The following is a 20,481-nucleotide window of genomic DNA, read 5'->3' as shown; positions in this document are numbered from 1 at the left end:
AATGTCTGAATATCTGAGGTGCTTAAGGCGATAAGTGCCCCCACCACTTTAGGCAAGATTTGCTGAGTATGTTCTCCTAGTCCCCACTAACAACCCTTTGCCTCCTGACCTGCCCTGGCTACCTGAGGAGGAATGAAAGGAAGGGCTGGTGACATTCAAAGGTGTAAATGTAGTGAGAGCTGACTATTTAGGAGACAAGAGCCTTGCCTTTACATGGCTTTGTATAACAATGAGGAAGTGCTGTATGTTTTCCTCTCCCTACCCCCAAGTCTATCCCTTCCCATCTCTTATGCCTCCAAGGAACCCTGACTAAGGAACAAAGAAGTCCTACCAAGAGGAGGTCTCAAGTATTTATCAACAGCCATTTGAGATTGCAAGTAGGTCTGAGCTAAGAAGTTGTGTCCAGCAGAACCCAATTCCATATGAACCCAAGTTCCAAGACTGGAAGGCACGAGGAGTTGAGGACAAGCTCACTGCTGAGAATCAGTCTCCCACTGAAGGCTGTCATGGCTGCACAGACTCGGACCGCATTGTCCTAGGTGGTGGTAGAGCTGGTGCAGAGGGACTGCTGCATCTGCCACCAGCCCACTTGCCACACACAGCAGCAGCTTCAGCACAGCTCAGGACTGGCTGTTTCTGGGGCCCAGAACTGGACTTAGATTTCAGGGACTGACGTGTTTCCTTCTTAGGCTTCTTCTTTGCTCCAGCTTGGATGTTTTGAGGGCACTGAACTCCTCTCGGCCCGGCTTCTTCACTGCCTCCAGTTCTACCTCCAGCCCCTGTGCCCCCTGTGGCTCCCAGCTGCCTGCACTGCCTCCCTGTGCTGGAACAGCTGTGGGAGGAACAGCTGTGTCACACTACGGACATTGCTTCTCACCCAAGCAACCCCCTGCCACTTTGGCCAGGACAGGATCCAGGGGTTTGTCCTTCAGTCCAGCCACTTCAGGCTCTTGAGTTGAGCAAAGCTGCCAGGCAGAATAACTCACCTGCTGTTGAGGACATCCAGGTGCTAGAGGTTGACCAGATGGCCAAGGTTTTATAGTTGCTGCATTTTGTCCTTCCTATGGTTCAGTTGCACCTGGCATGCAAAACCACAGAAATGCCATGGCAGTCAATTTATGGCAGGACAGATCCAGGATGGTGGCCTTTGTGATGGACTGCAGCCAGCTTCTTGACTGGGACCACGCTCAGGTCTGGCTCATGCTAGGCCAGCTTGTCAAGGAGATTCGTGCCCTTGCTGCGGGCCCTGCCATGGTGACAGGTCCCAGCTCTGAGACTCTGACTGGCAGGAGTTGGCTGCTCAGCTGCTCACTTGCTCATGAAACTCACACTCAACCCACGATGCCTGTGCCTTCCACCTTTGCTAGTGGGAAACCCTGCCACCTTCCATCCACAGACACTCCCAACGCCCCTTCCCCACCAGTGCCCTCCAGTCATTCTTAATAATCCTTTTAGGACTAGTTTTTGTTTTTGTGTGGTTGTACTTAATATGCCACACCCTTCTTTCCATTTGACTTTTAAAAACATTCAATCCTACTATAATATTTTAGTCACCCAAAACTTGCAAATTCTTACCCTTATGCTTTTTTTTTCAGTCCTCACCCGATGTTATTTTCCCACTGATTTTTAGAGAGAGTGGAAGAGAGAGGGAAAGACAGAAATTGACGTAAGAGAAACACATCGATTGGTTGCCTCCTGCAAGTGCCCCGACCAGGGCTCAGGCCTGGAGGAGCCTGCAACTGAGGTATGTGCCCTTGACTGGATTTGAACCCAGGACCCTTCAGTCCGCAGGTCGACGCTCTGTCTACTGAGCCAAACTGGCTAGGGCTACCATTATGCTTTTAACATTTAAAATATGTTCACTCTCTTGCCTTCCCTACTTTGTTTTAAGCTATACAGGCTCTCTCTGCAAGTCAATTTGCCCCTGAAAATTCCAACCTGAAAAACGTAAGCATAGTCAGTAATGATGTTATTCAGATTGTATTAAATATTTTTCAAATACTTTATTCAACAAAAAATTCTCCAAACCCATTATGTTTGATGTTGTATATGTATATACATATATGTCCCAATACAGCAGCATTGTGATGCATGAGGAAACACATTCTTCATCTGAATTGTATCAACTGATGTGCATAAGCGTATCTCGGGTTAAACTTATATTAAATTTATGTATTTTACCAAGTATTATGAGCAAAACATTTTGATAACTAAACAGACATTTCTCCCCTTTATGATTAATACAACTTCATCAAATCTAAAAGCAAATCTGGGAAATTGAAATACAAGCAAAAGGAACATTTCTATAAATACCAATAAAGGTTTTTTAAAAGATGGCTTAACAGAGTGAAAATATGTCTGTCTTTTCAGCTAGATCATTTTAATTTTTCCTTTAGAGAACTACTGAAAAAATACAAAATTATATATACGAAGGCAATGGAACCACATGCTGATAATCAACACAAGAGTCTTTGAAGCCATCCGGAATTCAAGCTGTGCATATGGAGAACTCAGCTATTCCAAACAATCTGTATACTAAGGGTTATTCTCCATAACCAATTTGTGCTATACGTAACTTAGTAAATGGAATTAGATTTATTTCCCAAGACTTGTTCCATATCATTGCATGCTTACAGATACACACAGGTGTTAATGGATAATCGCCTAACACTCCACCTCCAGATCTGGAGATAACAGCAATGTCTTTTAGCCAATAGTAATTTGCTCTTTTTACTAAATGTCTACTTCATAGAAAAATGGATTCAGATTTCCAAACTCTAATGGAAATTTAAGGGGAAAAAATTTTAAACATACTTGTCAAATAATTAAATTCTCAATAAGGTGATCAGTAATGTTGATGTAGGGCTAGTAAAAAGAGGGGATTTTCACCGCATGCAAAATTTATGAAAGCTCATATCACTTAAATTTAGGCACACCTGAAATTAATCTTAAGTATTCTTTCTAGACTTAAACTATTTTGTAAGTCCCATTCATTTAATAAATATTGAGTGCTGAGAAAAGTTTGTTGAATGAATAGGTACCTCCTACTCATGTGTCTTTGAGTTAAATGTAAGTAATGTAAACAAAGTGATGTGGAATCCACCCTGGAGGAATTTATTTAAAGCCCTAAGACATGCACAAAGGAAGATCATATATTCTGTAGGAAGCAGAAGGTGGTAGGTCCTTTAAAAGATAGTTCCCACATGTGCTGTGGAGGTCAAAGGGGAGGGGTACAGGGTGGGGTCAGTTTGCTCCTGCCGCATGCAACTGCCACGTGCACCTGCCACGTGCACCTGCCACGTGCACCTGCCACGTGCAGTGGCATAGAAGTGTGCAGGCGCCATTGGTAGGGAATGGGAAGCTGGAGAACATTTGTGAACAGAAATGATAGGATCAGGGTTGCGGGAGAGTAATCTGCAGGAAGTAGGTGGGACGTATGGGAGGGTGGAAAGGCTGGAGTTGCAGGAGTGGACATCCCGCAGGTTCCTGGAATGGTGGAACTGAAGCTTGGAAACAGGGCAGGGGGTGGGGGTGATAAAGGTCTGGGAATCTGGGAGTGCTCTTCCTCTTCCCAGTGTTCAAACTGGAGAAGCCCCAAGGAGAGAAGAGAACCCAGGCAGGTCCTGGGCCGCGGAGGCCCGTGGCATCTATATTAAACATCCCACCCAACTCTGGCACCTGAAAAAACCTCCCAGCACAAGGTAAGGCCCATGGGAGGTGCGGGAAGCCTTCGTGTGAGGACCCTCCATATAGTGCTTCCCAGGGCATATCAGGGCCGAAACACAAGCAAGGATTAAATAAGGCATATTTAAAACTGAATGTATTTGCACCTTCTTCAACAGCCATCTTCCTTGGCGTCCCAGCTTTAAATACACTGCCATGGTTTACGTTCTTTTTTAAAGGGTATTTCAAGTTAACATTGTTTCCCTGAAAGCCCTGTAATTAGCTGTGAAGTCTGTCTCTACCTCGTACCTGTTAGGGAGCATACGGGTCAGAAACCTGGAAAGCCAGTGACATTATCCAAGTTCCTCCCGTCTTTATGCGCGCGCCCTGGAGGAGGGAAAGGTCTGGGTGTCCACCTAAGGTCGCGCCAGGGAGGAACTTGGCACAGTTTTCCAGGTGGCAGGAGAGCGGGCAAATCCAAGAAAGCCTGAGTATAAATAGCGCCCCTGTGGGAAGCGAGAGTTAAGGCTGCCACCAACCCGGCTTTTCCCACAGACCCCGGAAAGCGGGGTTCTGGGGCTGGCTACGCCCCCGAGCAGAGCTCCAGTTGCTCCCAGGAAAGTCAGGTCCTCTCGGCGTTCCTAGCCTCCCTGCAGGGAAAGCCTCCGGGCCCGTCACTCAGGAGCGATCTCTCCTCGCCCCGGTTCCCGAGTCGAGCAGCGGGCCCCGGGTCCGGGTCCGGGTCGCGCAGGGGCTGGCGCGGGGGAGCCCACCGCTGGAAGCAGAAGGGCCCCGGGAATCCCGCGAAGGCGCCTGAGCGCGTCTCGGCGGGGCGTCCCGGGCTTTCCCGGCCTCCGCGGGCTGCGGACCCTCCAGCACCGCCAGAGGGAGAGCCACCGGGGAAGCAGGTGGGTGTGGAGTCGGGCCTGGGCTGCGGGAGCGGCGGGCGCGCAGGAGGAGAGGGTGGCGCCGCCGAGGTGTGGGCGGCGCCCGCGTCGGCCGCGCCCCGGGCTCGGAGGCGCTGTCCCCGGTCCAGCGCTCGGCTCCCGCGCGGCCAGGCCGAGCCCGGGCGTCCCTGGCGGTGTCCGCCGGCCGCGCAGCCCCGCCACCGGGGCCCGCTGCTCACCCCTCGAGCCGCGAGAGCCCAGGAGGAGGGGAAGGCGGCGGCCGCTCCTTCCCGGGGGTGCACGGAGCGCGGGAGGAGGCGGAGCGCGAGGTGGGGTGGCGGCGGGCGGGTGTGCGCGCCGGGCCGGCGCCCCCGAGCGCCCCGCCTCGCCTCCCGCGCCCAGCCTCTCCCCGGGCTCCGCCACAGACACACACCCACCAGGCACCCACCACCCTCCGCCCCCGCCGCGCCGCGGGCCCCCGAGCGAGCGGTAACTCCCGGGTGGCTCGACGAGCTCAGCGCCGCTCGATTTTTCCCGTGGGATCCCAGCTCTCCTGCCGGGCGGCGGCGGCTGCAGGGGGATGGGGACCCGCGTGGGGAAGTGGGTGAAGATCGATGAAGATTATTCTTCTTTTTAAGGATTCCTTAGCTTCCTCCCGCCGTCTCTCCTTAGAGCCTTCCTAGTGGAGACCGTGAACCAGAGTCAGAGATGTAGACAGGAGGGAAGACGCCACGCCGGGAGCTCCAGCCAGCCAGCCGGGAAGACCCTCCTCTCGGTGGAGGGGAGGGGGGTTTCCAGCGACACATCATTGGCGAAGGGGATCGTCGCCGGGAGAGGAGCCCCCGAGGGAACGGGGAATCCCACAGCCCTTTGTGGTGCCGGCTGAAGAGGTCTCCGGGAGCTAGGTAAATTGGGGTGGGTGGGCAGGGGGATTGCTGCTCCCGGAAGGGTTCTTCCTTTAATAAAGAACCATCGTGGGCAGCCTCGCCAGACGAAAGGAATTGGAAACTGCCATATGGCGCCCAGCGGACTTACACACAAAGCTGAGGGGAAGGCGCTCAAGTCTTAGCCCCCCGAAAAGCCTCCGAGCAGCCTGCCTGGGAAGGGGTAGGAAATGTTATTTCTGGGAGATGAGCTCTGCTGCCTTCTGTTCATTTGTTGGTAAATGCCACACTCACATGCACACACTTGTGGGGCCGGATTTAGGGAGTGTGGTGTCTCTGATTTATCAACAGCCCTCAGCACACAGAAGCAGTGCGTGCATGTTATTCTTCAGGCGCTGCGAGGTCTTCCTTCTGTAGCAGGTTCCAGGGAGGGAGAAGGAGTCTCTAAGTCTCTAAGGGAAGAGCCCCAAGGCTGTTTCCAACAACCTGGGCTGGGGGTTGGGGAATACAGTTGCCCTGAATGGAACCAAAGACACCAACCATTTGCCTCATCATTTGCTTCCAGTGCTTAATGACCGTTTTCCAAACAATATCCTGCCATCCATTTTCTCGAATTATGAGCGTTTTTGTGTATTCATTCATAAAACTTGTCAGTGTGCAGTATGCATCCTTTATGGCTGCACAAGTGATACAGTAATAGATACAAGATTACACTGGGAAATGTAGGGTGCAGAGATGTATACTGGGTTAATATCACGCAGATTCAACATTCCTTCTAATCAAGTTATGCAATAATGTCCATTCTTAAGTAGCATTTCACATTTCTGTTTTTGCAGTGATTGGTTTTTGGATTTTGTTGGGCATATGATTTTTCAAGCTCAGCTCAAAGGAAAAGCAAGAATTAGTTGTTTTTAAACATGTAGTATTGTGTGGGACAATAAACATCAATGGAGATATTGCATTTCATAGGACAAGAGAAAGGTAAATTCCAGTCAAAGATCTAAAGTCTAACTTGTCAGTACTGAGTAACTTAGAGGAAAGATTTTGAAAAAGAGGGTAATATTTAAAAAATTCTACTGTATAAAATAAAGTTTTACTTTATATATTTCACTCTTTAGAGGGGTGTGTGTATGTGTATGTGTGTATGTGAGTCAACAAATATAAAATTGTCCAAAGCTTGTAATACGTGAATAAGATCTATAGACATCTAGACTAGTGAGTTCTTGGTTCTTAAATTAACCCAAACTTAAACAATTCAGTAATTTGGCATATTATAAATGTGTATATGTATTTAATTGCTGCTAGAGGTGGTGGTTTTTGATGTAGGGCCCATATGATGTGCTTACTTGTAAGGTTCTATGGAATTTCTGAAAATTTGAGGGTCCAATGCATAGGTAACTTTTTTTCTCCACTGAATGAAAATTACTCTCTTCATCTAAAGGAGTTAATGTGCTTCCACAAAGTAAATACTATGACCCCCTCCCTCTGACAGTCAGGTTCAGACCAGTTGTTCATCACCAATAGAACCCTGTCTAATGCCCTCTTTTTCCTTTCCTGGCTCTACTCAGACTCCTGGAGAAAGGAGTGGCTCGCTTGGCAGTTGTCTTTGCTTCTTCCTCCTTTTCACCTTCACCTTACCCTCTCCACGTCGATGTTCCCAGATCTCCCTCACACACACACACTCAGGCTCCAGAAAATAACTCCACTGCCTGCCACTTTGAAAATGCTAGTGTCTCTTTTATTTTTCTCCTGTTTTTCCAGATAGTATCATACCAGGCATCAGTTGAAACAATTTTCAATTTCAAGTTTCTCCAAATCCCCCAGTTCACCTTTTCAAGCATGAATGTTTACTGAATATTCAGAAAGGGTTAGTGAAAATGATTACCTTTCTGTTTGGCTTTTAAAGTTTCCTTGTTGATACCTTGGAGCACCTGTGAATATGAATTTAGACTTCTAATTTCCAATATGGTAAGAAAATGAGATTGCTAAAAAACAAAATAACAGGTTATGTGTTCAGTCGCATTTGTTGGCCATTTAAAAGCATATCTGTCCAGGATTTTTGCATACTGCCTGCATATCTGTGGAAAATCTTGGTTGAACATTGAAAAAGTATTTTTTCCTTGAATTTATATCTGGTGTTTTGAAATGGTATTCTAGGGACTGGTCTGCATGCATATATATTATGAAAATAGACCAAATTACTGGTAAAAATTTAGGAAACTTACAAGATGTTTTATTTTGACCTAATGCATTATTTTCTTGATAAATTGTAAAGAATAATTAGTTCCTTGAAATCTGCAACCCCTTAGAGACTGATTCCTAAAGAACATCCTTAAAGTTGACAGGACATCTTCTCATGTACATTTGAAGGTAAATATATAAGGTTAAGACATTTATTTACTTCAGAATGAAATAGTATTTGAGATTTGCTTTATTTGTCAGGTGGGTTTTGCATACATGATGCCTGTATTATTTTCACAAGGGCTTCAGAGGAGTGGAGAGTACAAATGCTTTGTATGTCATTTTTCTTAAGTTCAGAGTACTTTATAAGCTACTCCTACTCCCAAAATGATAAAAACCAACTTCACAGAGCAGCACAGTCTTCAGATTTTTAGTCTTGTAGGCACTACAAGTATCTTGGTATCTGTAGCCCATTCTTGTTCATTGCTTATTTCCTCCTTGTGCTTCTTAAATATATATTCCCACCAACTTGTTACTGCAAGCCCAGGTCGTCAGGCAGAAGGTCAAGTGTGTGAGGCCAGGGGCTCCTTGGCCTGGGTAAGCCAAACCCTCTTGTATTATTTGTAAGGGAAAAGTGCCTCTTCCTGTAGGCTGAATTGTGCCTCTCTATACTGTCTGACTTAATGTCATGTATCCACTCATCCACTGATTTGAATATCACTCATTAGTACATATAAAGAGAAGAGTGCTTGATTAGACTGTAACAGTTGCAAAACAGGTAGAAAACACAGTCACTGCCCCTCAAGGATTTTTTACAGTATAGAGAGTAAAACTTGAATAACTATTTAGACTCATGTTAAATATGGGATCTCTTGCATACAGAAGTACACTTAACAATTTCATACTTAGGAAATTAATTAAGGCAGATTCATGAAGAGGATCATGAAAATTCACCACAGTCTGTGCATTGGGAAATGATTAGAAAACAATAATAGTAACTAATTAAAATAATTAATTTAAAATTTTAAATTAAATTAAAACATTATAAATATTTATCGAACCTGCAACCCAGGTACATGCCCTTGACTGGGAATTGAACCCATGACTCTTCAGTGTGTGGGCCCACACTCTAACCACTGAGACACACTGGCCTGGGCTATATTTGAATAATTATCATATTTATATATAATCAGAATTAACTTATTTTTATTATTATAGCAAATACTTGAGCCAGGAGATGTTTTAAATATTTACAAATATTAAATATTTTAATTCTCACAATCACCTATGAGGCAGCTGTTACTAATACTCTTTATTATATAGGTATGAAAATTAAAGTACAACGATTTTTTTCTTGTCTAAAGTCATATAGGAAATAAATGGAACTCACATTCAGGTATTCTGGCTCCACTTCACCACTCTGATATTGAGAAGTATTAACAAGTGTGATCTCAGGCAGGATAAGAAAAGATGTGTGCAGCTTGTAGATTTAGTTGGAGCTCTATCTATTGAAAGGTTATTATTACAGGGGGTACTTGGAAAAGATCAAAAGTAGAAACTTTATTTTAAATGGAAAAACCCCCAAATTTTCAACATTATTTAGAAATAAGAAGGTAGTTTAATTAGAGACTGATTTTTAAAAGATGAGTGGACTTTTTATCAGAATGCTAAAATATTAGTAAGTACTCCCTTTACAGTGACCACAGAGCAAGGAGGGCTGAGCCTGCCCCACATAGCTCAGTGGTTGAGCATTGACCTATGAACCAGGAGGTCATGGTTCAATTCCTGGTCAGGGCACATGCCCGGGTTTCGAGCTCTATCCCCAGTAGGGGGCATTCAGGAAGCAGCTGATCAAAGATTCTCTCTCATCATTGATCTCTCTCTCTCTCTACCTCTGAAATCAATAAAAATATATTTTAAAAAAGAAAAAGGTTGGCTGAGACAAAGGATCTGACTAATCAGTGTCTAATGCTAATGTGCCATATTTTCATTTTAAAATCTTTAAAAATTATGTGACTTAGTTTGAATAAAACATAGTATTATAACATTTTTTCAGATTTATTATTTGTAGGATTATATGCTCATATGTAAAAAGAAAATTATTAGTTTTACAATAGAATTTCCTTTTACCATTGTCCCCATTTATTCCTCTGTAAAATGTATCCCCAATATATTCATGGCAATTGGAATAGTCACTTAATAGAATTACTTTCTAGTATATTGTCTAAAATGCATTTATTTTATTAAATGACAAATAACTATAATAAAATCATGTAAACATAAATCAAATAATTATTGAGATTTTCATCAAGAAAAATTTAATATTTGAAGTCCAAGTTCTTTATAAATAGCTACTGCTGCTTTTTATATGAAAAAATGCCACCTGGATTAAATTTAGAAGGTAAAATGACCAAATATTATCTGCAGAATGCCATACATTCAGATATTTAGATACATCCTCATGATAGATGACATTTTTATTTTCCTCACAGCCACTATTTAGTAGGCCACGTAGGCTCAGTCACATAGACAGCTCACACACAATCTACACTTTGCTTGCAGCACAAAAGTTGACTTTACAAGTTTGATCTCTTGGAACCTGTAGTACATTTATAGAAACAGTACTTTAAATGATGGTTAGGTCACCAGACCAATCCACAGATGCCCCTTTAATTAATAATATACCTGAAGTATAGAACTGTTACATAGTTAAATACTTGAAAACATGACCATTATGTATAGCAATATTCCTAGGGAATAATTAGATTTAAATAATACTTATTACCTGCTTTTTCTATGTGGGGTACAGAGGTGACCACAGTACTGCCTGGGCCCACAGGGAGGAGAGCTTGGACATAACTGTCTCTGACATCAGGCAGAATGAAGACAGCTTTATAATATTGGTATAGGGAGAATGTTGAATAATTGATTCAGAGTTCTAGCGCAAGAGCCAGGGACTGAATATCTCTTCAAGATTCTCATTTGTTATTTCATCCTCAGGGTACCCGCTGAGCTCCTTCTCTGTGCCAAGCCCTAAGCTAGGTGTCGGGGCCATAGATCACAGCCTACATGGGTAGACAAATAAATCATGACAATATGTCGAAAATACTATTGGAGGAGCAGAGAGGCAATTCAACTGAGTAGTTGCCTAACAGCTGTATCCCATAAGAAAAAAAAAAAAAAGGGTTTCTTTGAGTTCTTAGGTGTGTTCGGTCATGATTCTCTATTCAGTCAGACCCAAAGCCTCCTTTTTATAAACACTGTTTTGTAATATCCCTTTTACTTTCCTGAAATGATCTTTGTAGATAACATAACCTATCTACATAGGTAACGTTTTAAAAATCAATATAAATTCTCTCCCTGTAATAGAAGAAAAGAAAGCAGCTTACAAAAATTGTAGATATATCACTATGAATACGTTTGGGTATAACTCTACTAAAAGATAAAGCAGTCAGATGCTTGCTACTTAAAATGTGTAAATTTGGAATTAAGAGAAAACATTTAATTGAATATTGGTGACACGTTTGTGTACTTGGCATTTTGTTGCAAGAACAAAGTAAATACATTTGTTGAGCGTGACAGCCGATTGTAAACAGATGTGTGTTGTGTTGGTAAATCAGTTATCATGAGCAGTGTTTTGTTGGTGATGTGCCTTTCTGAAATGGTGAGCAAATCTTGGTAATCTCCAAGTATGGTAGTTATATTCCTAGAATATTCCTATGGAAAAATATGTTATGTACAACAAGTTAGGAGTTAGTCACAGATAATAATTTTTTTCATTTACATATGTGTCTGATGAGAAGCATAAAAATTACGGAGGATACAGAATTTCTGCCCACATTGTAGTTTCTTGCATTCCTGGCCCTTGCTTTCCACATACTTAACAACTTTAGAAAACTCACTTAAAAGGACTTGTGTTAATCCCATTCAAACACTAATTATCGGTATATCCTCTCATTGAAGGAAGCCAGTCCAATTCTAATGCATTATTGGGCTATTTTGAAAAAGCAGAACTCTAAAGTTTTTAGTAAGAATATAAATTTAGAGGCTGAGCAAATAATAAAATAAACAACAGCAAAGTTAAGCCACTTAGGTTACTGAACATTAGGAGCATCAGACTGGCTGATCTGATCATAACCGTCAGAGTTTCATTTTCTACGTGGGAGTGACAGATGAGATTCCACAGATGAAGTGACACCTAAGCTGATGTTTTTTTAAAGAGAGGGGTGCACATTCTCCAGGCTAAAAAGGAGGCAGATGGATAATAGTCTAGGCCAGTGGTTCTCAACCTTCTTAATGCCGCAACCCTTTAATACAGTTCCTCATGTTGTAGTGACCCCAATTTCATTGTTACAAATTGAACATAATTAAAGCATAGTGATTAATCGCAAAAACAATATGTAATTATGTATGTGTTTCCGATGATCTTAGGCGACCCCTGTGAAAGGGTCGTTCGACTGCCAAAGGGGTCGCGACCCACAGGTTGAGAACCGCTGGTCTAGGCAGAGGGAACAGCATTTGCAAAGCAGTGTCATAAAAGGGCTTGGTTGGTACTTAGAGAAGTTAAGGGAGATCACACTGAAGAAGAAAGTTGGGGCTTGGCCAGTGTGACTCAGTGATTGAGTATTGACCCATCAACCAGGAGGTCATGGTTTGATTCCTGGTCAGGGCACATGCCCAGGTTGTGGGCTTGATTCCCGGGGAGTGGGGGGGAGGGCGCGTGCAGGAGGCAGCCAATCAGTGATTCTGTCTCATCATTTTTGTTTCTATCTCTCTCTCCCTCTCCCTTCATCTCTCTGAAGTCAATAAAAAAAAAAAAAAGTTTAAAAAAAGAAGAAGAAGGTTGGGGATCAAATGTGAAAGGTGATGTACGTGGTGCTGAATCATTTGGATTTTATCCTGTCGGACAGGCAGTGGGGGTCAGCTGCAATTTTACATAGAGTGACATGGTCCACTTTTACTGGGGGACAGTCTCTGAGCTAGCATGAGAAAGATGGAATATACGAGAAGACTGATACCTAGGACACTAGCTGAGAGGCTGTTGAGGAACACAGGTGGCGTAAGGTCCAGGACTGACCTTCAACAGGAAAAGTAACCTAAGTATCTCCAACTCTTTCAGCCCCAACACGAGTCATAATAGCAGACTTAAGCCTCTTCAAAGTCGGTGTATTAGCTGAGGTAACTGGAGCCTGGCAAATAAACCTCCTTGTTTCAGTGGGTAAGAGCGTGGAAGTTTAGTTTTTGCTCAGATGGGAGTCCAATATGTATGTTCCATGAAGTAATTCGGGGGCCCAGGTTCTTTCTGCCTACACTGAGGACATGGAGTTCTCTGCATCTAGCTGGCAGCCATGGAAGAATGAGCATAGAGAAGGCACATCCAGGAAGTGACACGCCTTGCTTTCTGTTGCTGAGATAATCTCATGGCTCCATCTACGTACAAAAAGGGGCCTATGTAGCCCCTGGCTGGGCAGCCCCCGCCCCCCAACAGCATTTCTACAGCACAGAAGGAGAAGGACAGATGTTGCTAAACAGCTATTTGTATCATATTCTCTAGTCCCTCTGACCACATGTAGGAAAACCTCACGTCAGGAGACTATCTGAATTGCTCTTGGTCACAGCATCCTCCTCAATTTCAGGTTCTATGGATGATCCTGATTCCATCGCCCCCCATTAACTCTGGATATGGCCCCTTGTTGTACAGAAACCTTTATACTAAAAGGCAGATTATTTCCCTCCCATCACACAATAGAATAATTGCATTCAAAATTCCCATTGGGAAAAGGGAAGAATGGGGACAGAGCAGTCGACCCATAGCTTGGAAGAAATCCTACTAGACATTGCTGAAGATCTCCTCCCTAACAGGGGGGGAAATGTTTTTTTTTATTAAACCCTGGTTTTGCTATCTTGGAAGAACCCCTTTGTTCATTGACCTTGGTAGCCCTGGCCACCCTCTGGGAGCTTCCTCCTTGCCCGTTATTCTCATAGCCACATCCCAAGTGGGTATTGGGAAGTATGTCTGTCTTGGGAGGCACATAACTTTCCCAGCCTGTTTGTTGCTGGTCCAAATTTGGATTCCTAGAGTTTGTTTTATAGTCGCTGCTCTTTTTCTTTTTTCTTAAGCCAGGCTCCCAATTTCTTTGACAATAGAATTCTTTCAAAATCTTTGTAGGTTTCTTATCTATTTGCTGTCAGCCACACAACTGGCTACTATTTATAATTTTTGAACCTGCTTCATTTCTTTGTTCATATCTCAACCACCCATGGCTCACGGTGTTATTTTGTGGTCATCTGGAAACAACAGGCTTACGTTACAGGGTAACTTCATTAATCAAATCTTTAGTTCAAGGTGGAGTTACTCTGTCACCTTGGAAGTCTTAATGGATATCTGTTATTCAAAGCCTTTTGCAGTGTCATTCCTCACCATTAGAGTCCCAGAAGCAGTGGACTGTTCAGCTTTATAGTCTTGCCTTTTTAGAGTTTAGCCAGTAACCCTTATTTCTGCTGTCAAAGTAGCAACTTTTTCCTGAACTTGTCCATTTTCTCGTAATACCGTAATATAGGCAGTAGAAGCAACCATCACACATTAGCATTCTGGCTCTTGCCAGACATTTCTCTAGAGCTATAGCTCTGCCCTCTAAGTTAGTGTAATTTTTCCAGGGCATAATGAGCTTCCAGGCCTACCATCTTCTACATCCGTTTCCTTGCCAATGGCCAACACCACATTTTTCTGTTTTTTGTAAAGTCAGCACTTCAAGGTATCACTTTCAGAATAAGTTAGGATGATGATGGCTGCTGAAACAAACTGAAATGTTAGTGGATTAACATAAAATGAAGTTTATTTCTCACTCACATATCAGAGAGAGAAGAGAGCGAGAAACAGAAATATGGATATGTGTGGGGAGAAAAAGGAATGAAATGCATACCTACTTCTTAGACATCTGGCCCAGAAGTGATGACAACACTTCTTACATTCCACTGATGAAAACTAGTCAAATGCCCACCATGATGCAGGGGGCCTGGGGAATGTCAACCCCGGCTTACCATGAGCTTCTCGGTGACAACTTTCTCTCACAAAGGTGAAGCATGCATTTAGATAGACATTAGCCATCCCTGTCGTAGTCATCTTCCTCTAGAATAAATTAGGGGGAAAGGTTTGAATTCCATTCACTGGCTTATTAATCCACACCATGATGGCATCTCCCCCACCTCACTCCTGTCTTCTCTTTGGCTTTCCACCTAGACTTCTGGAACTAACACACATCTTCCTTCATTCTCTGGACATCACTAGTGGCTCTCATAGCTAACAAACTCTGGCGGGGTGCTTTGGGATAAAGGATAGGAATTCTAATTGAATGTTAGATGTCATTTCTCCTAGAAATGTGTTTGCCATTTCTCACTGTAGGGTTTGCTCACTGGCCTGGATCTCCTTGGGTATCCAGCCATGTGGTAGACTCCTCTTTTCCTCTAGACCAGGGGTGGGCAAACTTTTTGACTCGAGGGCCACAATGGGTTCTTAAACTGGACCGGAGGGCCGGAACAAAAGCATGGATGGAGTGTTTGTGTGAACTAATATAAATTCAAAGTAAACATCATTACATAAAAGGGTACGGTGTTTTTTTTGTTTGTTTTATTAATTTCAAACGGGCCGGATTCGGCCCGCGGGCCGTGGTTTGCCCATGGCTGCGCTAGACTCTTCTTCACATACCTTCAGCTAGGACTTTTCTTGTATCCTTTTCAAGGTGCCAGTGGACTTGGTGGGCAAGCCCACAAGGGGACTTACCCATAATAGCCAAACAGTCCATTATGGTCCAGAATGAAGCAGTGGTTCTTTCTCAAAGAGAACTTAATGCTTTCTCTTACATAGTCCAACTAGCTAGAAATTGTAGCCAGTTTTTTTTTTTTCTTAAAAGACATGCAAATACTGTATTTATTAAGCACTGTCATATGTAAAGCACCCTTCTTGGTCCAGGTTAAACCAAATTGGTCTTGACCCTCACAGGACTTGTATCTCTCTGAAAGCAAACAGAACATTAGTAGCCAAGTGCACCTAGAACAGGGCGGGTCTCCCCATTATTCTGTCCCTAGCCCCCGAATTCTCTCTTGTAGCACTTACCCCAGATCTAACTATAAATTGTGGGTATTTGCATATTTACTGTCATTTTCCTGTGTGAGAATGTAAGCTCAGTAAAGACAGGGACTGTCCTTCTTACTCTCTACGTTACCCACAGCATCTCCACAACTGGAGGCACATAGCTGGTGCTCATTGTATATTTGTGGAATCAGTGAGTGAAGGAATGGACCGAGCCAGGACCCAAGTCAGGTTCTAGGCCACAATGCAGCACCTGAAATGCAGTTACCACAACAGGTGCCAGGCTGGGGCGGGGTGGAGGGAGACCAGAGCCAATTGCCCTGATGCTGGAGTGCCAGGCTGCCGGGGTCCAACCCCAGCAGGTCCAGGGGTTCCCAAAGGCGTAGACGGAGTCGGCGAAGAAGGAATGACACGGAGACAGCGTTCAGTTGATCAGCAGCCTAGCCAGGATCTCTAGCCTGGATCTCCAGCCAAGTTCTGGTCTGGATCTCCAGAGAGGTTCTGCTTCAGATCTCCAGCGAGGTTCTGTAGCCATGTTCCCTCGCTAGGTTCTCCAGCCAGGTTCTGTCCAGGCTCTCCAGTCAGGTTCAGTGTCCAGGTTCCAGTCAGGTTCTCCTGCCAATCTCTGTAGTCAGGTTCAGTCCAGGATCCCTTGCCATGTTCTCCCGCTAGGCTCTGTCTCTAGGCTCCGAGGCCAGTCCCTCTCCAGGATCCTCCGGCATGCTCTCTCCAGCGAAGTTCTTCTGTCTCTAGGCTCCTTGTAGGTTCTGTCTTCTTGATTCTGTTCTAAGTTCTGAGTGTTTCTGTCTTGTTACAACTGTATTTATACCAGTTGATTCAATCCTATCAATCTTTATTACAAAGGTTAGGGCGTTTCTTATCTCCATTCCAGGGAGAAAAGATTATGTAGCTTAAGCATGATTGTTCGTAGTTAAAGGGATTAATTACCCGCCTGGCACTTAGTTGAGGGGTTTTATTCCCTCCCTAACTTCAGGGGAAAATCCCTACCTGGGGAAAACAACCTTTCTCAGAGACCTTGGTTAAAACACATAGTGCCAAGAAGGTGAGCAAACATATTAAGAACAGTATGCCATATATGCCAGGTCCCTTGAAACAGCAAGGATGGACCGGCTCCCGGCACCAGGCCATGGTCTGAGCCATTTATACTCACATACTCCTGACATTCTTCTAGACAAGGACCAGGATGTTTCCACAGTCTGCAGTGGAGCAGAGTTTGTAGGCAGAGGTCAGAATGGAGGCAACTGGTGGGATGAGATACATTCAAGGCAGAACATAGCACACCCAAGAGAATGTTCCTCCCATATCCCTGTTTCAGAATAGAATTCAGCCTCACCACTCCACAGCAAGTTTGTCTAGACCCGTGCTTTCCACTAGAACTTGGTGTGATGATGGAAATTTTCTATGTCTGTGCTCCCCAATACAGTAGCCAGTAGCCACATAAGCTGTTGGACTTGTGAGACTGAGGAATTAAATTTTAAATTTGATTTAAATTCAAATAGCCATCTGTGGCTAGTGGTTGCAATACCAGACAGTACAGGCCTGGACTATTATTAGCATGAATTACTTTTGGAAGCTCTCCATTTCCACAGCAGTATGGTATAAATTCTAGAAATATCCATTTACAACCAATTAACCATACATAAACGTGTAACCCCCTCTGGAGTCCAAGGCCTTCTTTGACTCTGATGAGTATCTACCTCCCAGGAACATCCTTGTGAAGAGATCTGAATGTTCTATGTCTTGTTTCCATCCGTAGGAATTATTCTTTATTGAAGGCATTTCTTACTTTATGAGGTCTGTACAAAATGTAAAACATTATACAAGTGGAGAACATTATCTTTGCAAGTATCTATGTAATGTGACCTTAAATGCTTTCTCACGCCCACTTTTCCCAAACAGGATTTTATTTTATTTTTTTGTCCCTCTCCTCTTCTCTCTCTCTCCTTCCTCTATTATTGTTTCCTTCCTAACCTCTAAAATGACACAAACCCAACACTGTGTCCTTTACCAAGTTCCTATTCTTATGCATATTGATTTATTTTCTTTTGTGCTTATTTACAAAAGCTGTTTTATCATTTCAGATCATGAGCAAAAACAAAGAAATCTCTGAAATGATGAAAGCTCTTGACATGCCCACTGATACATTTTTGGAGATTTAGCAGATATAATAACTTCGGTGTTTATGTAAAGAATGTAAAGTGAAGTATTATATTGTGTGTTTTTAATAGTTATCACCAAGGTAACATTATAGTTGCTTTTAAGCCTTTGAAAGTTCCCCTGGGTAGGATCTCTTGAATTCCTTGTCCTGATTTTCACAAGCGAAAGGCTTTCCATCCAGTAAGCTAACACCAGAAGGAGAAAGTGCTGTTTAGAAGGCAAAATTCTGAAATAGACCAGGAAAGTAACATTGGAAAGAAGCTGGTTCATCTTTAGTCTTTCTCCCTAGTCTGTACGGCTTAGAACAAATGCATCCTGGGGCTTTCATGCTAAATGTCTCCAGTTCATAAAATCACAATTATTAATCAGATGATCATTAAATTTTAATTTACTTTTGAGATAAATGTCGTTTTAAATTTGGAATCCTAGTTTTTTCAAACCTAAGGAGAGTATTTTCATTAGGCTTTGTAGAAAGAGCGCACATAGAAAGCTTAGGAGCTATTAAAAAGCTCCTTATTAAACTTGGTGTCTGGTTTCACTCAGGCCCAGCAAAATACTTGCTTTCCAGCATAATAAACACAGTTTGTAATATAGAGAGAGAGCTAAAGCAGAGCGTTATAGTAAGGTTTTCGCCCCATTTTTAAAAAAATCTAGGAAGCCATTTTATTTTATTTTAATTTATTTAAATGGTCCATGTAGCTAGAGGGTACCACATTAGACAATACAAATCTGAACTCTTAGACAATATTTATGCAGCTAACACATGACAACATAAATTTAATAGGTAGGGATTTTAGAGATTATTACTGTGTTCCTTTCATTTTACAGGTAAAAAAAAAATCAAATGTTCAAACAGAATGGACAACTTTCCCTAAGTTGTATGTATGTGTATATGTGCTTGTGTAAACCCCCCACCGCCCGTCCTTCTTAAACTGTTAAAAAGTATTAATCATACCTCCTTGGAGTTGGGCTTTGGTGAGTTCCTATAGAGTATTTTAGGATTCTCAGACAGAGTTGGAGATGGGTCATCATTTCTTGGGTCTGGTGTAGGATTGATTCTTTTCCCCTATGAGACTGTTCTGAGGCCATATGTTCGGGTAGGAGTTAAAACAGGCTCTCTCAGACCAACCTCAAGCAGTTTAGAAACACAAGGGATCACCCAACTACTCCATATTAAAAATGGGGGAAAACACGATGCCATAGGAACAGTCCAAGACTCAGGTTACTCAGTTCATACAATTTGTGTGTCTGCCATGATTGCTTTGTAATTTAAGAAACGTTCAAGATCAATGGTATGCCTATGACTGAATTTTAGCATGAAAAAATTAAGTACATCATTAGATAATCTGAGAATCTTAGAAATTAGGAAAATCAGCTACTTCAATTTCCTTATTTATAGAACAGGAAAATAAATCTGGTTTAAGTTTTCTAGGTTATTAAATTATGGTATCTTCAGAACACATAGTGAGCAATTTGTTCTGCTAACCTTTTTAAGAGTTAGAAGGGAAATAAGCAGCAATGTACTTTAATTAGATATAAAATGGATTTCTGATTAAAGTGTTTTTGGATTACTAGAGTTAAAACTTTCTACATGATATTTAAGCCATTTTAATTTCAAGTCAAAAGTCAGATAAACATAACCAGTATGCAATATTCATTAAAAACACATTTTGTAATTTTGCTACACAGTGAAAGCTGAGAGTGGACATCATTGTCATCACCATCTTACATTTAATAAGGCAAATTTAACATAATAATATAAAATTATAAAACTGTTACCTCTCATCTAGGGAGCCATTTTTTTTACAGCCATTTTATAACATCTGGAACCTAGTGCTTGATATGTAGTAGGTGCTCAATAAATATATTTGGATGAATTAATGAAATAATTCATTTGATTCATTAATTCACTTATTTCATTAGTTTATCTAAGACCTTATCTAAGGCTAAGTTGTAGTTCCCATAAATGAAGATTATGGTCTACAGGGCCCCCGGATTAAGACATCTGCTTAATTTGCTGCTATTTTATACTTCTCTCTTCCTTTACAGCAGCATGTGTAGATCAGAACACTACTTAGGTTCACAAATCCAAAAATTTCTATAATATTCTTTGTAGTATTTCTGTAGCTTCCTTGAGAGCAAGAGCTACGGTGCCCAATTTTGTATCGTGTGCACGCAGTGTATGATGATAGCCAAGAAAGGCATTGTTTTAGAAGGAAGGGAGGGAATGAAAAAGGAATAATGGCTCTAAATCAGTATGTGTTATTTATAGTTCATGGTCTTTTTCCATTCTGGCCCTTACTGGAATAGTAGAAACTACAAATTGTGGTGCAGGCGGGAATCATTAATAGACTCAACTCATCAGTATTTATAGGGTTAGCAGGATGTGAAATACAGGTGTCCCCTAACATCTGAAAGTACGGCATTGCTATGAAACCCTTTGTAATCCGAAATTGCATAAAGTGGAGGAGCAATTGCCTTAGGACATATCTTTCTAACAAATGCACAAAATAAACTGAGATACAGCACAGCTGCTCGCAGCACAGTTCCGAGCTCTGGCAGCTTGCAAGTCGAACCTTCGGAAAGCAGGGAATACCTG

At 42.6% G+C, this 20,481-nt stretch overlaps 1 protein-coding gene and 1 pseudogene across 1 annotated transcript in view; one reads left to right on the top strand and one right to left on the bottom strand.

Annotated features, from left to right (window-relative positions):
- Positions 1 to 470: 470 nt before the first annotated feature.
- On the bottom strand, positions 471 to 13,276 carry LOC132220111 (leucine-rich repeat-containing protein 59-like; annotated as a pseudogene).
- Positions 4,790 to 20,481, top strand: part of KCNB2 (potassium voltage-gated channel subfamily B member 2) — a 341,085-nt gene continuing 325,393 nt past the window's right edge. The window contains exon 1 of the mRNA XM_059672889.1: positions 4,790 to 5,455. The gene's annotated coding sequence lies outside the window, so the exon portion shown is untranslated. The remainder of the gene's footprint in view (positions 5,456 to 20,481) is intronic.

This window comes from Myotis daubentonii, chromosome 17 (genome assembly GCF_963259705.1).
Source record: "Myotis daubentonii chromosome 17, mMyoDau2.1, whole genome shotgun sequence".
In the NCBI taxonomy this organism is placed as follows: domain Eukaryota; kingdom Metazoa; phylum Chordata; class Mammalia; order Chiroptera; family Vespertilionidae; genus Myotis; species Myotis daubentonii.
This window is presented reverse-complemented; position numbering and strand designations above follow the sequence as displayed.